The sequence below is a fragment of the Sphaerodactylus townsendi genome, linkage group LG03, assembly GCF_021028975.2.
Source record: "Sphaerodactylus townsendi isolate TG3544 linkage group LG03, MPM_Stown_v2.3, whole genome shotgun sequence".
Taxonomy (NCBI): Eukaryota; Metazoa; Chordata; class Lepidosauria; order Squamata; family Sphaerodactylidae; genus Sphaerodactylus; species Sphaerodactylus townsendi.
Window position 1 is genome coordinate 98894389 of NC_059427.1, and position 21747 is coordinate 98916135.

The 21747-nt window shown below is 42.9% G+C and overlaps 1 protein-coding gene across 1 annotated transcript in view; it reads left to right on the plus strand.

Annotated features, from left to right (window-relative positions):
• Nucleotides 1-17041: 17041 nt before the first annotated feature.
• Nucleotides 17042-21747, plus strand: part of ARHGEF37 (Rho guanine nucleotide exchange factor 37) — a 61467-nt gene continuing 56761 nt past the window's right edge. The window contains exon 1 of the mRNA XM_048491377.1: nt 17042-17152. The gene's annotated coding sequence lies outside the window, so the exon portion shown is untranslated. The remainder of the gene's footprint in view (nt 17153-21747) is intronic.

The following is a 21747-nucleotide window of genomic DNA, read 5'->3' on the forward strand; positions in this document are numbered from 1 at the left end:
GTGTTTTATAGTGTCACACATGAAGATGGTCTTAGATTCTGTATTTAAACGAACTTAATAATTCAATACTAAAAACTATTTCCTGGGAATCAGTTCCACTGAATACTTCTAATAGACCTGCTGATGGTTTTAACTTCAATACAAACACTGCTAATCACTACAGGCCCCCAAAGATTTGCTGTGCCTCACCCCCATATTCAGAAGATAGAAAAAAATGCAAAGATGCCAAAAAGGAACGAATAACTTTCCAGTATTGTTGGGGCACACTTAAACCATTAATTTGAATGGATATGTGCTCTCTCAACTCTGCAAAAATAATGGGTGGTTTGGTTTTTTAATATTATAATCTATTGATATTCCTTGGCTGCATTTGTGTGGACAATTTACTCTGCTGCAGTACTCAAATTGCAGCAGCGTTTTTTGATGCTGCCATACAAGATCTTCCCTACTGGCCCCTGTTGTTACCTTTTCCTGCCTTTTCTCCAGTGTTTCCTGAATTATCAGAGTCAAAGTAGGTCAGCCTGCATGTAGACAGGAAGGTGCAAATTGCTGAACTTTCCTGCTTATCCTGGTACCATTTCCCCTCTGCATGCACTCTCAAAATCTTGGCTCCCTGTGGACTGACTTTTTGCCTACTTCAAAAAATTAATGGGAATTTTTAATTTTATTTTTTATTTATATATCAGTATTTGTTACCATGGCCAACAGTGAGCAATTAAAAAAAACAAAGAATTAATAATTCTAGTATACAATAATTTCTCATCCCATGGTTTACAGATACGAAAACCCCAAATAAAATGTGCATAATTTATAACCACCAAACTCCCACCCACCCCCTTCCATTGAAGCCCAGATGGATTTCGCTGCTGTGCTTTAGGAGATATATTACTATTAGCTCTTATTTGGATAATCCTAGGCTTTCCTGATGTCGTCAGATCTCAGAAGTTAAGCAATAGCTGCACTGGCTAGTACTTGGATGGGAGACCTCCAAGGAAAAGCATGTTTCTGCATTCACAGCAACAATGAATCTGCAGTGTTGGCTCATCCACGTATGGATGCAGCCCTCATCAGGATTGTGCTACAACAGATACCTTTGGCACGGGCACCCGGTTTTGGTACAAATGTGTACAGAAGTATAAAATAAGTAGATTTATGTCTGTTGACATTTGAACCAATAATTTATTCACATTAACTGTTTGGATCTAATAATGATTTGAGCTGCAATTCCATCTGCAACTTTCACATGTTGTGGCAGGATGGTACCAGCCTGTGGCAGGACTGCTTAACTGCCTCATCAGTGTGAGGGCACTTTCTCCCCGACTTCACCAGCCAATTCATAGCCCAGTTAGGAGGCTGGGACAGAAAGTCTCCCTTTTTCTGCCCTCCTTTCCAGTGGTGGGATCCAAAAATTTTAATAACAAGTTCTGACGGTGGTGGGAATCAAACAGTGGCGCCGCCGCACACACGCACCTCCAATTCCTATTGGGCAAGGAGGTTGCTTTAGTAACCCCTTCTCGGCACTCAGAAAAAATTAGTAACCGCTTCTAGAGAAGTGGTGAGAACTGGTTGGATCCCACCTCTGCTCCTTTCTCCAGTTAATAGCTGCTACCATCTCGGGTAAAAGATGACAAAGACGTTCTGTCCCATCCCCTGCATCACTCATGGTGTCGCCTAAATCCAACAACACAAGTTTGTATTTAGCATGTTGACTGGCCATGTTGGTGGCTAAGGAAGTGTGCAGACTCTCTTAGTTAAACAACTTTATTTCTGAAGGAAATAGGTAGCTACAAGAAGGTAGCTACAAGACAGGCTGTAGGCACATCTAGCAAAATAAAGGAAAAGTGACTATCTAGGTACTTGTAATCCATGGCATATCTGGTCTGTGTGGGTTGCATGATCCCCCCTCCCCCCAGTACCTGCAAACATCTGTACCATCATTCTTCTCTGTCATCCCTCATTGCAAAAATACACAAACGTGTGCTGTTCTCCACAACACAAAAAAGCAAGCCCCAAACAAATGGACAGCTCCCATTTCAGACCCCTCCACATGTGGGCTTCAGGAAGGCCTTAGCCAAGGTGGATGCCAGGTCTTGGGGCTGTAGCTTACCAAAACATGGATCCTCCAATCAAAGGGTGTTAAAAACATCAAAGAACTAGCATGCTGTCCTTTTTGCAAATAGTGCTCTGGTCTGAGGAGAGCACTTTCCCCACATTCTGCTCTTCACAAGGACTGCAGTGTACCCTTCCATCATCATAACTGTCACAGCTTATGATGCCCATTTGCCTCTCATTTACAACACATGTTATTAAAATAAATGGATCAAAAACTGGTTAATAGATTGAACTGAAAGGTACCGTCTTACCAACAGACAGGTTTTACAGTAAGACATCTGTCATTTAGTGGATAGTAACTATGAATTGATTTCATCAACTCATTAAATAGCACAATCAAATAGTGTGATGGAAAAGGTTCTTATTCTAAGCAATTATGTATGGTTCAGAGTAACTTCCACTTTTTCCTTTCATTTGAATGCTTCTCCTGATTGACCAAAGCACCTGGCCCTCACTCTGTGTGCCTTTATTTCCTCTTTTCTTTATCTTGCAACACAAGCATAAAAATGCAGGAAACATCTGCCTAGTGAAGCAATACGTGACTTGGTATATACGTAGTAAACAATAAGTGTAAACAATATTTTGAATGAATAGGCAAGAAGCAAAATTTTAGAAGCAATGGCCCTAATCCAGAGAGGCCAAATTCATTGAGGAAACTAGGTAACTGATGGGGCCCTAACAAATAGGCCTAATACATGTGTGGGTGGGTGTGCTTGCGTGTGTCAAGTCACAGCTGACTGGTAGTGTCCTCAGGGTTTTCAAGGCAAGAGATGTTCAGAGGTGGTTTGCTATTGCCTGTCTTGCTTTAGCTGAGAGAGTTCTGAGACTGGCCTAAGGTCACTCAGCTTCTTGTAAAGGATTGGGGAATCGAACGTCATACTTTTAATGAAAAGGGTAATCTCAAAGTGTACTTGTGTTTAAGGAAAATCAATGATGGCTCTGCTAATGATGGAAGATACACTGTTTAATTTCCCCCCCCCCCCCCCATCTAGCTATCTTTTTCATGCTTCTCCCAGGTAAAAATTCTACTGTGAACTACACAATTATTTGATCAAACATTTTTCCCCAAAGGTAGCTGCTGGACTTGCCAGGGATAGAGTTGCCAGATGGTTTCCTCAAAAATATTGGTCATTTGATCAAAATTTGTCGATCAAAACTATATACGCATAACACATGATAAACAAGAAAAATACTCTGTCCCTTTAATAGCAGCTTATGTGTAGGAATGAGTCATTTAAGCTTTTAATGGTATGGAGGTAAATCAGATCCTATTAAGCCTCTAGTCACTGAAGCTTTTAATGGCATGGAGGTAAATAAGATCCTATTAAGCCTTTACTAAAGGGACAAGATATTTTCTCCCAGGCAGTTGGTAACCCTATGTTAAGTGCCACTACACCAAACTTTCGCTCATTTAATATATACAAATACATACAGAAATTTCTGGGTTTCAAATAGTTGTTCAGCAGGTAGGAATTCAACACATAAATCTAATAATGGGTTAAGTTTTCTGTAAAGTACTCTCTTATAGCATCTGGAAAGTAAAACCACTGAGCTCTTAATTATGTTATGATCAGGAAGTGGACTAGTAATAAAATACAAATGTATACATAATTGTTTGTGTTTTGCCACAGATCCTGGTTCAAGTCAGGTTTCTCTAACCTTTTCCAGCTTGTGCCACTCTGGCAAGTCAGGAAGTCTAAGCTGGAGCTCTTCTCCCTGGTATCTAACATTCTAGTTCAGAAGTGTTTTATTGGTTTGACTAACAATAAAGAAAATACAATTGGCTCTAGAAAAAAACTGTTTCCAAAGATGGATCCCAGCAGGGTGCCTGTGAAGATAGTTTGCAAAGTTGGATCCTAGCTTTGCGGGGAAGGGGGACAGCAGGGTTCCTGTGATGATAGAGTTCTCCATAGGTGCCCCTACCTTTTTTCTCCTGTTCTCCCCCTTTTTCTTAGCCTCTCACTCTCCATCCTGCCACCCCTTCTGTAAATCCCTCTGCCCTGCCATCTCAGCTCTCTCTTTCTCTCTCTTTTTGCAGTTACCCCAATTTCTGTTTCTGCTCTCCTACCCCAGCTCTCTCTGTCTGCCCCTACCCAGCTCTCTTTTCAACTTTCTTCCCCACTACCTCAGCTCTCTTTCTGCTCACTTATTCCAGCCCTCTTTCTCTCTCCCTACCATAACTCTCTCTTATCTTTCTTTCTGCCACCCTACCCTAGCTCTCTCTTTCTGCCCCTCCTTGGCTTCCAGTTGCTCTTCAGACATCTACCCATGACCACCTGGGAGGTGAGGACCCTGTTGGTAAAGCGAAGAACTGCTGGAGTTGTAGTCCAGTCTAATGGCATGCTATGAAAAGATTTAAAAACCTGTCACTTCCCTCTCCATTCTCAACTTCAAAAATCATTCACAGCAGCTGTATTTGGAAAAGGAATTTTTTTAAAAAAATATTACAGAATCACACACAGCCATTAGTTCTACCCTGGGTCAGTGGCAAAACTGCAATTGGTTTACAATACTTCTAACTACATGTGGGAGTGAGTATTAGTAATAGCTTTGTTTAAAAAAATGGTCTCCACACATAAATCTAGGTATCATGGACATCTGGCCCTTTAAATCACTGGCCTATATCCAACCATGCCATTCTGAAGATTCATGAGCATTTAAATTTTCTGAAGAAGGGGTAATTAATTCTGCAGATTTCTCTCTTTTGGTGCAGTCCTATGATCCTCCAAAATTTTGATTGGAGTGGGAGGAGTAGATCTCCAAAGACGCAGAAGGGCGAAGTGGGGGTGGGGTCTGCATAGGAGTCAGGTATCCACAAAAATCAGATCCTTTAATAAAAGATACTAAGTTCCCATAAGTCTGGATAATGTTTGTCTTGACAGAGGCCTGTTTTTATTACTGTTTTTTCCCACCTGCCTTCAAGTATTATAGCATTATACTCTCACAACCAGTGTGTGAGGTAGATTAGGTTGAGAGATAGTGACTTAGCCAAGGCCACCCAGCAAGTTCTGTAACCAACACCATCCGAACCCCATGATCTAACCATTGTCTCACATGAGTAGAAGTAATAGATGATGTTATTTTATTAAATAAAAAACTTTGCCATTGTGTAGCAAACTAGACCTACTAGACCTACTCTGTGTCAATAGCAGCAAACAAGGTTCCTCAGGACACCAGAAAAACCGTCTAACTACCTCCCCAAATTGTGCTACAGTACTGATCTGAATCAGTTCCCCATACCTGATGAATCACTTTCAATAAAGCTGGAAATTCTTGTTATGGAACTCCAAATGTATTGTCTTGTTAACTTCCTAAGGTACCATACACTGTACTGCTGAGGTATATTTTGAACTGTTACTGCAGGATAATTATGTTTTCCCACCCTACCCAAAGACCATGTAGCTTCTTTGCTTTTAAATTAATGGAGAGTTATTGCAAAACAGGTACATAGAACAAAGGTTAATACTAAGAAGCTACTGCTTAGCAAAGTGATTTTGGGTCTGAGTAGTGAGATATTAGCAATACTATACAGTATGATTGTTACTAGAGAGTTTATGTGGTTGTTGGATATATGCAATGGAAGATAAATGATTTATGGAATTTTCATGACATTTGTGTCACTGGTTCTTAACTCCTGGATTTTCTGAAATGTACAGCCCAATTCTATGCCTATTTACTTAAAAGAATGACTGAACCGCTCAGGCAAGGATGTGTAGCCACACAGCCCCAAAGGAAGTGGAATTGTATGAAATGCTAAAGGGCTTCCGTGCAAGATGATAATTAAGATGTTCCATAGGGATATTTTTAAAAGGTGGCATTTCCTGAGAATGATGCCATCCTTAAATTGGTATGTCTGAATTCTCTGAAGGCATGTGTTGGTGTCTGTGCAGGTTCCTATTTAAGGAATAACAGACATGGTTGCTTAAACCTGCAGCCATTCCTTCTGTTATAAGTGCTCCTGAGGTTGCACTGTTAACATGTATCTCATGTTGGAATACTTTGCATGCATGTGTGTATGGCAGGGGTGGGGGGCTAACCCATGCTGAATAGGAAGAGACTTAATTCTGAGGGAGAAGGTGCAGTACTAAGCTGTTTATGATCTATCTGTACCCTCAGTTGTCTGAAAAATGGTTAGGTGCCTTACTACTTCATTGCGAAGATACATTTGTGCTTGACTGTCTTCTAGAATTTTGCTGAATGTCCATCATAGTAGTGTTGCTTTTGTTTTAAAATATTTTTAGAAAGAGACCTCTATTGTTTTCTGTTCCATGCTACTTTAACAGCTATCCAGAGCTACCTGCAAGCATATGTAAAATACATTTACATACTGGGGGGTGGGGTGGGGTTAATGCCAGTCTCAAAAGTTTTGTGTCCATTGGGGGGAAGTTTTCTTGGGGGCACAGTGACTGCAGTAGGTAGGTCTCAAGAAAAAGAAGGAAAATGTATGTGCTCACACTGAAGATCTCATATATTCCTTTGGACCCCTAGTCTTTCTGGAAGTCTAGAGTGGCTTACTGGGGGCTCCCATCTTATCCAGGTACTAATCATATCTTGCCTGTTCAGCTTCACCAATTCTACAGTGATTCCAGACTATTTATAAAAGAGAGCACTGTAGCAATTACAGGAAAACTGGGATACATCTTTGGAATAGGGTTGCCACTTCCTCCCAGCCATTAATGGGTGGTATGTGAGAGTAGTGCTGTGTATTTCAAGTTGGGAAACTCCTGGGCAGAGGTGGGATCCAGCAGGTTCTCACAGGTTCCTGAGAGTAGGTTACTAATTATTTGTGTGTGCCGAGAGGGGGTTACTAATTGGTGATTTTGCCACGTGATTTTTGCCTTAGTTACGCCCCTCCTCTCAGCAGTAGCGCGCAGAACTTGAAGCAGTCTAGCAGGAGGTGCACCGGCGTGCGTGGCAGCCTGCGCCTGCGTGAATTCGTTTCCCACCCAAGGACCGGCACAGCGGCTGCGTCCTTGCCACAGCCCTGCCCAGGAATGCCCCACCCCACCCCCATCGTGCCCCGTCCAGCCCCATTGGCGCTACGCCACAGCTTGAATCCCACCCCCATGGGAACCTGTTACTAAAATTTTTGGATCCCACCACTGCTCCTGGGGATTGGTGGTGGAGCCTGGGGAGGACAGGGACCTCAGTGGGGTACAAGGCCATTGACTCAACCCTCCAAATAATCCATTTCCCCCCCAGAAGTACTCCGGAGATGATCTGTAATTCTGGGAGGTCCCCAGGTCTCACCTAGAGGCTGGCATCTACACAGAAGTACTTTGGCACTGTTGTGCTAAAAATAGGAGTGGGAAGGAAGGGAAAATCTGAGAACAATGCAGTGGAGAAAAAAACATCACTGAATATTATATCCACTGCCCTTGCCCACCATTCAAATATGAGAAGTACTCCCAGTGGTAGGATTCAAATAATTTAACAACTGGTTGTTTACAAGCACCATTTTAACAACCGGTTCTACCGAAGTGGTGCGAACCTGCTGAATCCCACCACTGCGTACTCCTACTAAAACCTTAAAAGCTGGTAACCAAAAGGTAAATTAAGCATTTGGGCATCCACCATCAATGTGTTTTTTTCTTAAATTTACAATGTCTGCCTCTATCTGAAACAGCAACTGCTGGCTTCTAGCTATATTTTAAAATTTACCTGTAATAATCCAAAATTATTTCAATCAAGCACAGACATAGTAGCAATAGCAGCACATGCAAATTGCCTTTGGAATGTTTCTAGATGACAGTGATGATTTGCCTACATTTCTGAGTTTTGCCAGTATGCTGAGCTTTTTCATTTTTAATGAAATGCTCCTTTTCAGAACTCTGTGTTCGCCAGTACTGCAAACATGCCTGTTCTTGTCCTCACCCCCACTGTTTCTACAGCTAGTATGAATAAACAACTTAAATGTGAAATGTTAAGTTTCATGTAAGAATAATTTCAGAGGGTAGCCATGTTGGTCGTTACTAGATTGGAGTCCTGTAGATTGGAGTCCTCAGAGGCCAACAAGATGTTTGGGGTATGAGCTGATTAGAATAAAAGCCCCTCTCATCAGACCTGCAACATCTGGTTGGTTTCTAAGGTGCCTCCTGGGCTCAAACCTAGGCCCTTTCCGCAAGACGTGGGTTACACATAACAGCCTCTAGGAATGGCAAAATGCCGGGCCCCTAGGAGTTGTTCACATGGGGGGCGAAGCGTATCGCGAGCCGCCAGCTTCACCCTCGCTCCCCTCCAGCGGTGCGAAGCCACCATTTCCCCACCTCGCTCCCTGAGCGAGGTTTTTGGAAAACAGCGGCTGGAAGGCGCCATCCCCCCTTTTCCCGCATGACTTACCTTCCCTGCGACCTTCCGGCGCGTCGCCCAGGCCTGGGGACATGCCCCCCCTGCCCTGCGACTCCAGAGCTGTTGCACAGGGCAGGGGAGCCTGTCCCCTGGCCTGGGCGACGCACCGGAAGGTCGCAGGGAAGGTACGTTGTTAGGGCGATGGCGCAGCGCTGCACCGTCTTTCCTGCCTTTACCAGGACCATTTGTGTGAATGGTCCCGGGGTGTGTGTGTCGGCATTGTATACGCTGACGCACCCCCAGCGGGGCCGTGCGGAAACGGCCCTAGTTTATGTAAGAATAAATAATCCTATGCAGTGGAAAACACATTTGTAGTTATATATTTGATTTGTCTGGCAAATGAAAGTGTGCATCCGCACATATTTGAGTTTATTTGTTTCCCAGTTAAATTATGGCTTTTTTCCTTTGCATCCAACTGTATCAAAGATGTCTAGATTAATGAATGGTAAATGCTTGACTTTAGGTTGAAAACAATCTTCCTATCTTTAGTATCTCAAATTGTCTGCTATTTTGGGACCTCTGAAGTCTTTCCTCACCAACATAATGGGGAGAATTAACATGGAGTTCTGTCCTGGTATTATTAGTTCCCAGCAGCATTCTTTGTCTGATCCAGTGCTCTTAGATTTATCCTTCTTGTCTTAGATATGAACCTCTCTAGATTGCATTTGCAATATTATGCAGCATTCATTTCTGCAGATACCTTTGCTGCATTTCTGCTTGGAGCTGCCTGAGCCGCTGCCCTAATTTAGCACCCTCCAGCTTTTCCTCACCATCTTCACTTCTTTAGCAGACTCTGCTTGCACTGTTCTTTTGCAAGACCATGATGACTCAGGTGATTCAAAACTGGTCTTTGCCCAGAACCCTTGCTAGGCTATGCTTTGAAAGGATAGCGTCCTTTTAATCTTTTTCTGCTGGAGATGTATTGTAAATCTCCACAGGCACCCTCAGTAATGCCGGCCCTAACAGTCCAGCAAAACATGTAGGCACAGCACCCAGAGCTACCCCAAATGGTGTTTTTAGGGGTTGCTGACATACCCCTCATTCCTTTCCTTTTAGAAAAGTTTTTCTGTCCTCATTTGCTCCTCAGAAGATTGTGATGTGCACATTTCTTAAGGCTGAGAAAACACATTAAAACACTTTTACTTTTCTTTTATGGGTGCTTTTGTAAGATTTGATCAGTTTGGAAGCTGTGTAGCTTGAGTCACGCTTACTTGAAAGAACAGGAAAAACAGGTCTACACCTATGGGCCTGCAAGTGCACCATATATGGGTATGTGAGAGCCTGGCACACACAAGTCTAGATTTACAGTCTTGTATAATACTGCCATCTAATGGATATAGGTATCATAATTATTTCTGTGGATTCGCAGTAAAGTGGAGGAATGCATACCATTGCTGCAGCCAGTAGGGCCAAAGAAACCCACTCCAAACTGTTTGTAAAAACCTCTAGCCCTATACTTCCATGGTATTTTAAGTCAGTTTTGGATCACATTTTATTTGTGCCATCAAATCACAGTTGGAGATGTTCAGAGGTGGTTTGCCATTGTCACAATCCTGGTATTCCTTGGAGGTTGCCCATCCAAATACTAACCAGGATCAACCTGCTTAGCTTTTGAGATCTGACAAGATCATGCTCACATGGGACTATTCAGGTAAGGACATGCTGTATCTTAGAAGCAATTAAAACTGAAGTTGCCTAGTATATTCTAGGGAAAAGATTTTAAGTGTATTTTTAATTGATGTATTTGCATTTTGTGTGGGTTAAATTGATCTCAGGCATTCAGTTGATAAGGTGAAAACGTTGAATCCACGAATATTTTTTCCATCTCTCTTCTGTCATACAAATATCACCTGCATCTGGTTCAGCTTTAAAGTAATGTTTTCCATACACGACTTCTTAATTGCAGCTCTAGGAAACCAACTCCCTTTAAAACATTTCCTCCTCCTTTCATTTGTAATACACCTTTGGGTGCATGGGGAAACATTTGAAGTAGCATTCTGATGATTTGGTTGCAGTTTTAACTTGTGCCATTGGAGCAATGGGTGACACTTGCCAAGCCACTTCAATGCCTCAAAAGATAACTCACAAAAAAAGGTTTTGCAATTAATTTCCTTTGAAAACAAATGACCATTCCTCCCTCTCACCCTCACTGGAATTCTCTCGTATCTTTGTGTTGGTATGACCATATGTTGAAACAAATGGAATGATCCTCCTTGTTTCCTGATTTGAGGGATGAGACTGCAGGATTTTCCCCTTCTTCACGCTTTCAGCACAACTGTATGTGCTTAAGGTCTTCCTATGGTTCCCCTTTGTGTTAGAGATCCTTTTTGTCCTCCTTTTCACTCTCTAGAAGCTGTCCAGGTGACACTTGAGGAGGTATCTCTCTCCTCATAGATTATCCTCTTTCAGGAATGGGACACTAGGGTCCCTTGGGTAACCTTCCTTTATCTCCTTCCACACTGCTCCACCTAGACTAGCAACAGAGATACATACCTGTTATTTGAGGGAGGAAGTTTCTCCCTTTTCTCTTCCAACTCCTTCCTTTCTGGTTACCTGGAAATCCTACTAACTGCTCTCCCCTCCCTTCACCACCAGTGCCTACTGGAGACAGATCAGATCAGTCCAATATAGGCATCTTGCCAGTCTCCAAACCATGTAGGTTTAGAGCCACCCATGATAACCAGAATCCTGCTCTGATCATTCTGTTGAATGACCAAACGCACCTAAACATTAGCTGCACCACCCGGAAGACTGAACAAAATGTGTTGGCATTTTTGAATGATAAATAGTGAAGTGAGACAGGAGAAATTCACAGTAACTCAATCTGTACAATCGCTGGTTCAGATCTCAGCTGCTAAACCCTTCTAATAAAAGCATCTCAAATACAGGAAAGAGAAAAGGTTTTGGAGAAAAGGCTTTCTTTACGTTTGTGCAACATAGGACATCTTAAAGATTTTTTTCAAAGGAATGACTAAGCAGCTCTCTGATTTACTGGATGAGTGGTCATGTAGCCCTACAAAGGAAAAAAAATACAATTACCCCAAGCCAGATGACTCCAGCACCTGAGGTAATGACCAGCCATTCATAAGCTTTTCTTGTAACTATGCTTTCCTTGGAAGAATGTGTGCTTCTCACCTCCAATACACCTGTATTGGAGCTCACAGTTTTTATTCAAAATTGCAGGTTCCCTGAATACAGCATCATTTAATTCCCTTGAGGTAAGGCTCCCTTATACTAAGATCTATGATGATGTGCATGTGGCATCTGATAGCACCAAAAGCCAGGGGTTTGCCACTGGAAATTTACAAATTAAGAACAATAGCCCCCCATTTGTAAATATCATAAATATTCCAAATACAAACAGAATTGTTTAGATACTACGAATGGTTGCTGTGACAAAACGAACGGAAATAGTTTATTAAAACTCCATTATGTGTAATGCTATTTCAAAACTAGGAGCATGCAGAAGCAGTAGTGTATTTAGGGGGCCAGGGGGCTTTGAGCCCCAGTCACTGCTTCTGGGAGTGCATTTTGATGCTGCACCCTGCCCCCCAACTGCGCCCCATGGGGAACTTCCCGTTTGGAAGCACAGTTGGGGGTCAGTGAGTGGAGCTTGCCCCATATGGAATCCCGCTGCGAAGATTGTGGAGGCTGAATGTCCCATACCCAATCCCCACATGGAGATGGGAGCAGCAACGGCCCATTTGAGTTCTAATTTCCCACTGTGGAGCATGACACAAATGCCTTACAACAATCAGTGCATGTGGTGCTGTTCTTGCGAGAGCATGAGAGAACAATAACCAACCAGAAACTTGGGCAGGGGAGACATGCTGACATGCTGATGTCATAACGTGAGCACGTTTTTGTGGGAGAAAAAAAGGTCCCACCCCAACACGGCACAACAGCCAATCAGGAGAGACCCACCAAGCCGATTGCGTGTAAGTGGGAATTGTTACATTTCTTGAATCCAAGATAGGCCTAGATGTCTTCACTGGAAACATACTGAGGTGGGGAGGTTGAAACCTCAATGAGAAGGTGCAGTTTATTTTCAAACTTGGTTTGATCTAGATTGAATTTCCCGGTTGGGATTTGAACGGTGTCAGAAAAGGATCAATCTGTAATCAGTTGCAGTTCTGGATGATCTCCAGGCATCACCTGGAGACTGACAACTATATGTCCAATAATGTCCTTGGAAAAAGCACACCCCTTCAAACCTTGTTAACCTTGAGTAAAAGAGTCAATTTTATGAGTTTTCTAGACTGCAGAAGAATATGTTGTAAGATCCTCTTCTAGAATTTTTTTTCTAATATAACATTCCTGCTGCAAATCCATATAGTATGCAGTGACATAATGGAAACCCCAAGTAGACTCTGCAGGAACCTATTTTTTCCCCAAAGCAATTATTTCTTAAAAATCAGCATGGAATCTGGTCCCCAAGATTACGTATTGCAAGTGCATTGTTGCACATCTGATAAGCTATTGCTTCTGCATGCTCTTAGCTTTGAAATAGCATACACGGAATGGAAGAAAATACTACATCTGAGCTGGCCTAGTGAGACACGTCTGCAGAATGTACTCTTCTTTTCTTTGCAAAGGTATCTTTAAGTGCCAGCATCACAGTAATTGTGATAGTTGTCTGTAAGCAGTGCTGGTTAAAGCAGAGTAGCTTTAATTGGCTATTCTGCAAATAGATTCCCCAAAGAATGCTCAGGAAAGCCATTTGAAATCATCACTACCTTGAAAGTGAATGGATACATGCGTATAGATCCATCATCACAGCTGACATAGTAGGATTTTCAAGGTGACACATTTAGAGGTGGTTTGCCATTGCTTGCCTCTGTGTAGCAACGCTTGCATTCTTTTTCAGTTGATATGGTTTGCAGTATTTTCCAGAGTGGAGTGTCCCAGCTGTAAATGTTCATGATGCCGAAAAATCCTCCAACAATCCTGGTTTTCCAGCACCAATAGGAAGTCATTAATCACTCTCTTATTGTAGTGAAAAAGAAATCACTCTCTTATTGTAGTGAAAAAGAAAAAGCATCATAGTCATATTTCATTCCTGCCCTTCTTTTCTGGTTTCTTGTCAGTAATGTCCATAAATGACAAATGTAGAATACATGCAACCTCTGATAAAAGTGATAGACAAGTATTAGGCTTAAATATGCAAGAGGACGTTTCAGAGGTCTATGATGTCTCTTTTTTATGTGATGGAGGGAAGGCCTAGATGTAGTTGTCGAACTGGAACACCTGAATTGAACCCATGCAGCTGACTCAGTAGCCAGACCACTGCTTTTTCCAGATCAAGAATGTCTACCATGACTGGCAGAAGCTCTCCAACATTTCACGCGCAGCTCCAACACGGTCATCCTCCGTCCGGTCCCTTTGTTACCAAACGTGCTGCGTAGTCAACCAACGCGCTTCCTCTGCAAACAAAAGTGAATACTCTACCACTAAGCCACAGACCCATCCTGGGTTTTGGAGTGATTTAGTGACCAATTGAGGAACATGCAGTTATTGTAGCAACAGGTGAAAGTATTTTGTTTGAAATCTAGAAACAGGAAGAGAGGCAAACTCCTGGTCTTCCATACAATAATAGCCATTTGGTGTCTAAGAGAAACAAGAGTGAATGATTCTCATTCCCAGCTTCACCATACGCACCTTTTAGATTTGATAGACTGGAAAAGGACACTGATGAACTATTAGACACACCATGGCTCAGTTTTAAAAGGTAACATTTATGAGATGGCAACAATTGCATAAATTTCTCAAAGCTTCTTTTTTTTCAGACTCCCGCAGCATTATTCAACATGCCGTCGCTGCGCCCGCTCTGGCCAAGAGCGTAGCACGCCGCAGTCTGTATGATTGCCAGATCCCGTCGCCCGGATGCACCACGCCAACCTGACCGAACCCGCGTAGGGCCTGGATATCTCCTGGGATGACAACCAATGTCCAGGCCACAGAGATGAGGTCTCTTAGAGGAAATGGCTGTTTTGAGGATGGACTCTGTGGCATTATACTCTGCTGAGGTCCATTCCCACCCAAAGTACCACCCTCCTTTGACTCCACCCCCAAAATATCCAGGAATTTCCTAACTCAGAGTTTGCAACCCTACAGTACATCTAATTATCAACTTAGCCAAATCTGTGGATACTGAAATCCAGAGACTAGAGCCATGAACAGGCAAGATAGATCTTTCTTCAACTTGGGAGACTTCTCAAGTTTGCAGAAAAATCTGAAATTAAAAGGGGCAGGGTAAAAAAAAACCCAAATAATGTTATGTAGCCAGTGATGTAGGTATAGATTTTTATGGGGGAGGTTCGGGGGTGTGTGTGTGTGTGGCCACGCCTCCCCAAGCCCTGCCCTTGGCCTCAGTGCTTATAAAAGCAGCTCTCCGAGGCCAGGGATGACAGACTCCCCTGTCCTGGCCCCCTGCCCCCCCCCCACTGGCTGGGCTCCCAGCCAGCAGCTGGCAGTCCCTTCTGCCCTTCTCTCTGGGCAGAGGTGTAGCTAGGGAAAATGGAGCCCAGTACAAAATGAGAGTTTTGTGGGCCCCTCCCATGGGGGGCCACTGTGATGCTGGAATCCACCCCCAAACAGCATCACTTTCAATGGTGTTTAAACTGGGGAGCCCAGCTTCTCCTTTTAAATCCACCTTAAAGAAGCATAAGCATAAGCATTTATTGTCATTGTGCATGCACAACGAAATTTACAGCAGCATTCCTCGATGCACACAATTTCAGACTCATACCCCATCCTCACTTTCCCCTTCCTCCACCCATCCCTACACAGCCCCAAACACATCAACACGACGCCACAGAGTTCAGCATCACCACAGCTCTAGAGTAGAAGCTGTCTCTAAGCCTCTTTGTCCTAGTTTTTATAGACCTGTATCGTCTGCCAGATGGTAACAGTTCAAAAAGAGAGTGTGCTGGATGAGACGGATCTCTTCAAATATTTTGGGCTTTCTTAAAGGGAGAATCTGTGGTCCCCAGTTAAAACAACATTGAAAGTGATGCTGTTTGGGGCTGGATTATTCCCCACTCTGAAACAGCATCACTTTTAATGTTTAAACTGGGGACCTCAAATTCTCCCTTTAAGTCTATGCCGAAGGGGGTGGATTTAAAAGGAGAATCTGGGGAAATTTGGGGGGGTGTCTGCTGTCAGGGGTGCAATTGTTAAGCAAGCAGCACCAAACTTTCAGGGTATCTTTAGGAGACTATCCTGATGATACCAGCTAGGTTTGGTGAAGTTTGGTTCAGGGAGTCCAAAGTTATGGGGTATAGCCCCCATCTTCTATTAGCTCCCATTGGAAACAATGAGGGATGGGGGAATCCCTTTGGGATTCCATAACTTTGGACCCCTGAACCAAACCTTACCTAACCTGGGTGGTATCATCAGGACAGTCTCCCAACAAATCCCTGAAGTTTTGGTGCTGCTAGCCTAAGAATTGCGCCCCCTGCAGGCCAAAAAACAACCCCCCCACTAAAAATAAAAAAATCCCACAAACAGGGGGCAGAGCTTCAGACATGTAATGGGGTTTTTTGAACCCGAGACCTCCCCCTTACCTATGTCCTTGCATGTAGCACCTGTACTTTTAAGAAACAAATGCCCTCTGTGAATGTTGCTGGGCAACTGTAACAGTATTACCAACTGAAGCCTTGATTTCTAAAAAAAATTGGGGGAGAGGGCAGGGCCCTCTCCAAGGGTTTTTTAGTCTTTGAAGGAGAAATTATTGGGGCCAGGTCTAACTGTGACCAACAATCCAGCCTGCAGGATTCCCCCCTGGCCCAGCTGCTCACTATTGTTCAACAACAGCCACCCAATGAAAGCCAGTGTGATGTAGTGGGTAGAGAGAGGCTACAAGGTTGGTTACGCCAGGGAATGAGTAATGGCAGAGTATTACCATCCCCATTGCCAATCTGGCCACTCCTCCTGCATTCCCTTAAAGGCCAAAATACAATTCCAATGAAAGATAGGAGAACATAGACAACATTAGATTGTGGTATTTTTGCTGAACCACCATTTGCTGAACCTCCATAATAACTGCATGAACAAATAAAGGATGCCAAGTTTCAAGTTAAATTGAGCACTTTTCTGCTTAGATCAACAAGGCTCATTTCTGAGTTTTACTTTGGAGACTGAAGACTGGTAGAGAAAAGGGTTAAGAACTCTTTCTTCAAAAGGGCAGCTTAGGATTTACAGGGTAACATGCTTTGAATCTCATTAAAAGGAACTGAATTAAGGGAAACTGACTAGTTGTTAGAATGTGGGCGCAATAAACATTTGTGTTTCGCTGGTTTTGATGCTGTCAGAGATCAAGAACTCCTTTTACCTTTTCTTAAGAACAACCAGTAATTTGAAGGTACAACAGGGATCCATTCTCTTGGTTCCCAAGTAAACATATTTCAGATTGCATCAGCACAGCTGGCAATGTTGCCCGGAGAGCTTGTGCTCTGACAGGCTCAACAGCTTTTTCCCTCACAATGCCTCCCCTGCAAGCTTTTCATGTGTGGCTTTTCAGTCAAGCAAGGAAAACCAAGGGCAGCAGGTACTGCGTTCTGAGAGCGACTCCAGGAGGTCGGCCTCGTAAGCAATTCTGGTGCAAAATACAAATGGGTAGGAAGTGAAAGGCATCATCGGGATTCCAGGATACCCCAGAAGACAAAAATATCAAAAAGGAAGAGCAGCTAGGGTAAGAATATAAGTTTTCAAAGTTCCAATGGAAAACAAAACACTTGAAAATGTGATGGATACTGATGACAAAAGGTACGCAGAAACGTTGGCAGCAGCATGAATGTGGTGAGGATACTAAGATCTGAAGTTTAGAAAGTAAAGACTTGTGTTTCTAAAAAAAAGTTACATGGATTACCCTAAACTCATTGTATTTTTGGGGGGGGGGGGGATCCAACAAGGTCTGTTTTAAGAGAACAGTAATATATCTAACCCAAACATGATGGATGGGAGGAAAAGGATGTTTGATATTTGCTGATTTTTGGAAGGTTTGAGAAAATGCCCTTCAATGCTGGAATAAGGAGTATACAACAAACAAAATATTGATCCTCTAATCCCCAAGGTGAGGAATGAAAGGCATTGCTGAAGATGGAGAGGATAACCTTTATGGCATTAACTTTTTTCTTGTGGTTTTTAATGAGTGGTGTGAGTTTGGCACAGTGGGGGAGTACCCCACTGCTAAAGAAATATAATTTACAAAACCTCTTGAAGTCAAACTTTAAAAAAAAATGACACAAACATGCCAGGGCAGTTGTGATACTTATTTCAGTTGTGATGCTGAAAATGCTATCAAGCAGGTTCTCAGTGCACTGGCTTGACTACATTCCAAACATATCGCAATCGGTAGGTTGAGACACTTGCTCTCACCCTACCTGTTTCACAAGGTTGTTGTTGTGGTGAGGATAATACAAAGAGGAAAACAATGTTGCAGGGCTCTTTGCATCCCCACTGGGGAGAAAAGTGGAGTATAAATATAATAAGAATATAGTTAACAGTATTTTCTTCAGTTAATATATAGTTTTAAACATATAGCTTTATAACAGAAATACATATATGAATCTCCTGCAACCAATAACTGCATATTGATTGGGCTATAAACTGATTATATAGAAAATAATGCCAGCATGTCTGCAAGTTAGTATTTTTAACTCCTCTATGTTGTCAATGTTGGGGTAATTGTAGCCAAAAAGTTACTATTGTCCTTGTAGCAATCCCCTTTTATTTCAAGAATATTGATTTTTCATCAATGGGGTGGGAGGACAGTATTTTGTATTCTATTTGTCTCATATAATGCAAACAACCATAACCCTCAAATGAGGAGTGAGACACGGATACCAGAGTACAGTAACTGGGTTATGCAAAGTCTAGCACCATTAATCCAAGAAAAAAGAATACATTTTGTACTGATATATATGTGTAAGAGGGAAGGCAATATGGTACTTCCAATCTTGTCTGAGCATGGAAGCAAAGCAGCATGGTAATTGAATGGGAAACTGCTAAGGAAGACTCTGCAGAGGAAGGTAATGGCAGACCATCTCTGCTTCTCCCTTGTCTTGTAAGCCCGTTTCTGTGGTTTCCATAAGTTGGTTGCAATTTGACAACATTTTACACATGCACATATATATGCTTGACATTAATCCAGATAATGATCTTAAACAACATGATGTCGTTCTGCTGCTGAAGACATTAAGGTATTGACTTTTATCCTGCTTGGATGAAGAATATCAGGAAAGTATTTATTATATCCTATGTTTCTTCCACGAGGAAGCTCAGAGCAATGTAAATGGGGGATTCTTAGATCCAGACCTGTTTTGCTTCAGAAAGTTTGCTATATCACATGAAGACATGACTTGTAATCATGTCTTGAGGACTAGTTCACAGTGAAGTTTGCATCCTTCGAGCCAGGATGTTTGGAAAGATGTTCCTAGCCTGGTGAAAGTAATAACCATAGGCTTTTTCACTGGGCACACTAGAGGGGGAAACCTGCAAGACTAATACTATAGTAAGAGTTAGCCAGAACTGGCAATGAAAATAACCTGGAAGGGATTCCTACCTCAGGAACTGACCTGAAGACTGAGCTGAGGACAACCAAGAACTAGGATTGCCAACCTCCCGGTGAGATCTGGTGTTCTCCCAGAATGAGAGTTGATCTCCGGATAGCAGAGATCAGTTGCCCTGGAAGAAATGAAATCTTCAGAGGGTAGACTGCATGGAATCATATCCCTTTGAGATTTCTCCCCTCCCCAACTCCACTTCCCATGGGCTCTGCCACCAAATCTCCAGGAATTTCTCAAGCCGAAGCTGAACAAACTTCGTGAAAGAGAGGAAGCTAGCCTGCTTCCACTCCACCCATGAACTTTGTGTATGAAAGGGAATGTGCTCTCTTAAAGGAGCAGGGTTACCAACTGCCTGGAGAAAACAACAACCCTGTCCTGTTCCTTTAATAGAGGCTTAATGGGATTGGGATGTTATTTACCAGGTGACGTTGTTTATCTCCATGCCATGAAATGCTTCAGCTGTCCATTTCCACACATTAAATTTCTTTTAAAGTGACAGGATTTTTTTCTCTAGACAAGCTGGTAGTATTGTAAAGGAGAGACTTATCTACTTCTAGGAGCAGCAGTCGCGTAGGAGGTTAAGAGCTCGTGTATCTAATCTGGAGGAACCGGGTTTGATTCCCAGCTCTGCTGCCTGAGCTGTGGAGGCTTATCTGGGGAATTCAGATTAGCCTGTGCACTCCCGCACATGCCAGCTGGGTGACCTTGGGCTAGTCACAGCTTCTCGGAGCTCTCTCAGCCCCACCTACTTCACAGGGTGTTTGTTGTGAGGGGGGAAGGGCAAGGAGATTGTAAGTCCCTTTGAGTCTCCTGCAGGAGAGAAAAGGGGGATATAAATCCAAACTCCTCCTCCTCCTTCTCCTCCTCCTCCTCCTCTTCTCCTCCTTCTCCTTCTGGCAGATACTGGTACATGTGCTGTTTTATGTTCATGTTCCTCTCCCTGTAAAATAGCTCTGCCCACATCTGTCACCTTCTCTTATGCCTACAGAACGTCAGCATGATTCATGCACAATTTTATCTCTCCTTGTTTACTTGAAAACCAGTGTCCAGTAAATAAGCAAGCATCTGGGATTTGCTTCTACATTTACAGTAAACTTGTTTTGCCCAGCTCAGCCAGGATGTGTGGGAGACATAGCTTAAAGGACCAGCAAAATTGCTGTGTTTGTTCACTTGATGATCTGCACACAAGTCTTGAAATAGCCTCGCGCACCTTGTAGTACCTTAGTTCAATCTGACCAACATTTGCCAAGAATCCTGTGTGGAGAACCTCAGCATCAACATCTTATAAGATTTCCTGATTAATGAATAATTGTCTTCTCCCCTACTGATGTCATATCTGATGAATGAACTGATGATATCATGCCATTTAATTAAGAACAATTTTTTCCAGCAATGGTGGGACGCACATGGTGGATAGGTTTGGTTATTAGAGGGTGTATAAATATCACAGATAGCCCATAATCTCTAGGCTTTCATTTCTCAGACTCATTTTGATAATTCTTTGCTTTTTGTGCAAACTTTGTAGAATGCTATACAGAAAGCACAGAAAGAAAAATGTGTTTGGTGCATTCCTGGCTCATGAGAGCACAAAATGGTAGTTGTGGTAATTTGTATGAAGCCCAAAGCTGCATAGGAAAAGATTTTCGGCAGGTGACAGGAATGGTCAAAATGTTTTAGTTGAGCACTGGATGATACTTGATCTGTTTATCTTTACCCTTCACGTGCAATTATTCAAAAGGCAAATCCTAGGCACACTAATATTTCTGGCCTATGGCCCTATTCCTAGAAGAAGCTCTCTGAGAGCCTCTTGTTCAGAATTTGTCAGCACTGTCAAACGATCAGCATTGATCACATGTTAGGAAGTGGAAAAGGGTACCTGGATTAGGCATGGAGCCTCCTTCCTTCTTATGTTATAGATCTTGTATAAGCTGTTTTGAGCCACAAGGAACAACAACAGCATATAAACATTTCATTAACAAATAATATTTATTTAATATTTTAATCCCATCTTTAGCCAAATGGCTTCTGAGGTGGTTAACAAAATTCTTGTAAACGTTTTGGGATTAATGTTTAATTTGATTAGCGTTTAAACTAAAACATGGGGAAAAGCTACATAGACCTTATCCACATGGATTATTTGCCTCAGGTTTGTGGGGAAGCGTTTTCCCCCCTTGTTTCTCCACAGTGTTACGGTACGATCGTATACCTTCCAGGGTTCACCCAGGTTTTCACCGATTTTTCTCAAACCTGCTTTGCTGCAAAGGAAAGGAAAGAATGGACAGAAAAAGTGTGCGCATGTGTATGTGTGTGAGACAAGGCCAAATATGGAAAGATCTAGTCAAGGATATAACTAGGGTGGAGCAAGCCAAAGCTCGTGCCCTGGCCACTGTTTGATGGGGACGCCAGGCAGCCCAGAGCTCCTCCCCACAGGTCCTGCCCTGCCATCATCAAGCTGTGCCCCAGCCCCAAATTGCACATGGAGTTTGTGGGCAGGGGTACAGTTTAAGGCAGGCTTTGGCCAGGTTTAGCTTTAAACTAAGGGATCCACTTCAAAGTCCAATGTTCAAACCTGGATCTGGCCAGACAGAGGCCAGCCTTGAACTGCAGGCTTGGCCCTGGCCAGATCCATGTGACTCTGGAGGGGGAACTTTGGGGACAGAGCTAACTGTATAAATCTGCATCCAGCAAGGGCATAGCCTGCAATTCAATGCTGGACTTG